The 4,908-nt window shown below is 44.3% G+C and overlaps 1 non-coding gene across 1 annotated transcript; it reads left to right on the top strand.

Moving 5' to 3' along the window:
* The first annotated feature begins 2,730 nt into the window (after positions 1–2,730).
* On the top strand, positions 2,731–2,802 carry TRNAE-UUC (transfer RNA glutamic acid (anticodon UUC)). Its single transcript has one exon. It is a non-coding gene; the product is annotated as a tRNA-Glu (tRNA).
* The last annotated feature ends 2,106 nt before the right edge of the window (positions 2,803–4,908 follow it).

The following is a 4,908-nucleotide window of genomic DNA, read 5'->3' as shown; positions in this document are numbered from 1 at the left end:
CCACCGCAATGAGAAGCCCGCACACCGCAAGAAGCGTAGCCCCCGCTCGCCGCAACTAGAGAAAGCCCGCGCGCAGCAAGGAAGACCCAAGGCAGCCAAAAATAAGTAAAATTAATTACTTAAAAAAACATAAATAACAAGTGTTGGCAAAGGTAAACACTTGTGCATTGCTGGTGAGACTATAAAATGTGCAGCCACTGTGGAAAACCTTATAGTAGTTTATCAAAAAGCCAAACATAGAATTAGATATGATCCAGTGATTCCACTTCTGCGTATAAACTCAAAAGAAGTGAAAAGTAAGGACTCAAAGAGATATTTGCACACCCATGTTCGGAGCAGCATTATTTCAATAGCCAAAATGTGGAAGCAAGCCAAGTGTCCATTGATATATGAATGAACAAACAAAATATGATATATTAACACAATAGAATATTATTCAACCTTAAAAAGGAAGGAAATTCTGACACGTGCTACAACATGCATGAACCTTGAGGACATTATGCTAAATGAAGTCAGTCAGTCACAAAAGAATAAATCCGGTATGATTCCATTTATAGGAGGTTCCTAGGGTAGTCAGATTCATAGAGACAGAAAGTAGAATAGTGGTTGCCAGGGACTGAGGGGGATGGGGGTCACTGTTTAATGGGTACAGAGTTTGCGTTTTATAAGATGAAAAGAGCTCTGTGGATGAATGCTGGTGATGGTTGCACAACAATGTGAATGCACTTAATGCCATTGAAATGGACACTTGGGTCTTCATTGCTGCACGCGGGTTTTCTCTAGTTGCGGCGAGCAGGGGCTACTCTTCATTGCGGTGCGTGGGCTTCTCATTGCCGTGGCTTCTCATGTTGCAGAGCACGGGCTCTAGCTGCGCGGGCTCCAGTAGTTGTGGCACGTGGGCTCAGTAGTTGTGGCTCGCGGGCTCTAGAGCTCAGGCTCAGTAGTTGCGGCGCATAGGCTGAGTTGCGGCATGTGGGATCTTCCCAGACCAGGGCTCGAACCTGTGTCCCCTGCATTGGCAGGTGGATTCTTAACCACTGTGCCACCAGAGAAAAGCCCTTTTGTTTTATTTTTGATAGTAGCCATCCTAATAAGTGTTAGGTGGTATCTCACTTTGGTTTTGATTTACATTTCCCTGGTCTTTTCAAGTGCCATGGCTTCCTTTTCTCCAGCCAATAGCAATCCCCTTTTCTGGATCCTGGAGAGAGTTAGACTGAGGTTGAGGAGAGCTGGGTTCAACTTTATCACGTACCAACCAACTAGCATGTCATGGGGCAGATAACCGCCCCTCTCTAAGCCTCTGTGCTCCCAGCCATAACGTGAGCCTCTGTGCTCCCAGCCATAACGTGGAGCAAAAAATCCATCAGTAGAATAAGAGAGACAACTGTGACTCTGAACCAGGCTGTCCTTTGATTCCTGGGAGCATAATAATCAGCTGTGTGACCTTGGGCAAGTCTCTTTCACTCTGATATTTATTGGGTTGGCCAAAAAGTTCTTTCGGGTTTTCCATAATACAGTAAAACCCGAACGAACTGTTTGGCCAGCCCAATAGTTTTCTCATCTATAAAGACTGGTGACTATAGTCACACTTACCTCATAGCTTGGGGAAAGATGAATTATTGCAGTAAAGAGTTTAGGAGAACATTCGACAGAAGATAAGTACTCAACCCCTGTTATTATAATTTCTCATTGTTTCCTCTTGGGAATTGTTTTTAGTCACTACTAATTGCCAGACATATGAAAAGTTGAAAGACTGCAAGCTGTTTATTATTAATAACTGATTCCTTTCACTTTCCCAACTGATGTGGTATAATTTCTCATTAAACCGCCATAACTGGAAACCAGCTGTGGAATCCCACCTCAGCCTTCTTTAAAGCTGATATATCTTTAAGAACTTTTCCTCTTCTGTCCATTTCACGTTTGCTCTTATAATTTTAATCGCTCAAGAAATGCAAGTTTGTTGTAGGAGAAATAGAAAATTCAGATATGCAATTAGAAGAAAAGGACTCTCGTAATCTCACACCCAGAGATAAACACTATTAATATTTAGATCTATGGCCTTGTAGACATACCTACATACAGTTTCTTATAATAATATTAAATATACCATCTTCTAACCAAACATTTTGCTTAAAATATTACAGCTGTCTTCCCAGGTCCATAATACAGGTCCGCAGCATTGTTTTCTTTTGGCGGGGGGTGGGTGCGCGGGCCTCTCACTGTTGTGGCCTCTCCTGTTGCGGAGCACAGGCTCTGGGTGCGCAGGCTCAGCGGCCATGGCTCATGGGCCTAGCCGCTCCGCGGCATGTGGGATCTTCCCGGACCGGGGCAAGAACCCGCGTCCCCTGCATCGGCAGGTGGACTCTCAACCACTGCGCCACCAGGGAAGCCCACACAGCATTGTTTTTAGTGCCAGTATAATATTCCTTATAAACGTACTATAATGTTTCAACTCATCCCCTCCTGCTGGACATATAGGTTATTTTCATGCTTCCCATTTTAAGTTATCCATGAATGAAATTATTCCTCAACTCAATGGTTTCTTCTTACTGTTCCTGAGTAATTCCAGAAGGTAAGGTAGAGTTACAAGGACCCTGTATGGATGTGAATACTGAATGAATTAAGACTTTGGGCTCTGGTCCCACGAGGGCCTCCCTACCATCAGTTTGGAAAGGTTTCCTCCACTCTCTGAGCTCATTGCTGTTGTAAAAATGGGAGGTCTTAGGGAATTCCCTGGTGGTCAAGTGGTTAGGACTCAGCACTTTCACTGCCAGGGCCCAGGTTCAATCCCTGGTCGGGGAACTAAGATCCTGCAAGCTGCATGGTGCGGGCAAAAAAAAAAAAAAAAAAGAAGAAGGGAGGTCAGAAAGAGGTCATGAGAAGGCATGAGATGATAATATACCTGTAGGGCCCTGTTGACTTCTAAAGAAAAGAGAAGGGATCATTATTTATCAATAACCTATCATTTCATGGCAATTCCCAGCACCCTGTGGTACAACCCTGCTTCAATGGCCCCTGATATTTAATATAATGAAGAGTCTTATGGCCTCTGAGGTTGCATCACACAGGAAGAAAGCAAACCTGTGTGCAAACAGGAAGATTTTATTTTTCTCAGTGATTCACTCCCCTATTTTCCTCTTGTTGTTTGCTAGGCTCCCGGTGCCAGAAAATCTCCCACCTCCTTGTCGCTGGGTAGCCCTTTGTCAGGTTTCACAGGTTCATGATCACCCAGTGTTGTGCCTTCCACCACTAGAGCTTTCAAAGCCCCACTGCAAACACACTTTGACCCACTTCCCAGGCAGCAGCCTGAGCCAGGAATGAAGTGTCCATCCACGTCAGACAATGAGATGAATGTATTCATCACACGCTAATGCACTTAAGTGCCTTACAGAGAACATCTTGGTGGCTTTTTTTTTTTTTTTAATTTCTATTGGGGTATAGTTGCTTTACAGTGTTGTGTTAGTCTCTGCTTTACAGCAAAGTGAATCAGCTATACGTATACATATATCCCCTCCTTTTTGGATTTCCTTCCCATTTAGGTCACCACAGAGCATTGAGTAGGGTTCCCTGTGCGATACAGTTATCATTAGTTCATTAGTTTCTCATTAGTTATCTATTTTATACATAGTAGTGTATATATGTCAATCCCAACCTCCCAATTCATCCCACCCCCCCCACCCTGGGTTTTGTTTTGTTTTGTTTTGTTTTTTTCTTTCTTTTTTTTTTTTTTTACACCATATGATATCACTTATATGTGGAATCTAAAAAGTACAAAAAACTAGTGAATATAACAAAAAAGAAGCAGACTCGCAGATATAGAGAACAAACCAGTGGTCACCAGGGGGAAGGAGAAGCGGGGAGGGGCAATATAGGGGTAGGGGAGGAAGAGGTACAAACAATTAGGTATAAAATGATCTACAAGGGGCCCAAAAAAAAAAAAAAAAAAAAAAAAATCTACAAGGATATACTGTACAACACGGGGAAGATAGCCAATATTTTATAATAGAACATCTTGTTTTACATGCACAAAAATCCCAAGAGGAAAGCATTACTATTCTTGTTTTACAAAAATTGGGGGTGAGGCTCAGAGAGTCCTGATACCACAACAGTTAGTAAGTGGGGAGTAGGTTTTGAACCCCAAGTCTGTCTGATCCGTCTTTTCTCTTTTTAATGATGTAAATCTTTCTACTCTCTCGACCTCCAGTTTTAACTCCCAGCGATTGTCGAAATCTGAAACTCAAAAGCAGGGAGAGGAAGAAAGCCTGAACAAAGCATGCCCTTGGAGGGACTTCCCTGGTGGCGCAGTGGTTAAGAATCCACCTGCCAATGCAGGGGACACGGGTTCGAGCCCTGGTCCGGGAAGATCCCACATGCCACGGAGCAACTAAGCCCATGCGCCACAACTACTGAGCCGGTGCTCTAGAGCCAGCGAGCTGCAACTAGTGAGCCCACGTGCCACAACTACTGAAGCCTGAGTGCCTAGAGCCCGTGCTCTGCAACAAGAGAAGCCACTGCAATGAGAAGCCCGTGCACAGCAACGAAGAGCAGCCCCCACTCACCTCAACTAGAGAAAGCCCATGCACAGCAGAAGACCCAATGCAGCCAAAAACAAATGAACTAATTAATTAATTTGAAAAAAAGAAAAGGGTACTAAGAGAAAATTAGGAAGGGGACATTTTCCAGCATCTCAGGTACAAACAGAGGTATTATTCTCCCTCATAAAATTCCAATTCTCCACTGCGCTCCAATTCTGATGAGACAGGTGAGAAATGCTGACCCTTCTGTGGCCCCAGCATCCCCTGCTTCCCATCCCCCACCCCCTGCCTAAGAGCAGACATCCCGGGCGCTTCTGCTGGACCTCAACAAGCCGTCTGCTCTGTCACAGGACACTCAGCCAGAGACCCCTTC

The sequence above is a fragment of the Lipotes vexillifer genome, unplaced genomic scaffold (genome assembly GCF_000442215.2).
Source record: "Lipotes vexillifer unplaced genomic scaffold, Lipotes_vexillifer_v1.1 scaffold573, whole genome shotgun sequence".
NCBI lineage: Eukaryota > Metazoa > Chordata > Mammalia > Artiodactyla > Lipotidae > Lipotes > Lipotes vexillifer.
The sequence above is the reverse complement of the archived record's forward strand: the minus strand, read 5'-3'. Positions and strand labels throughout refer to the sequence as shown.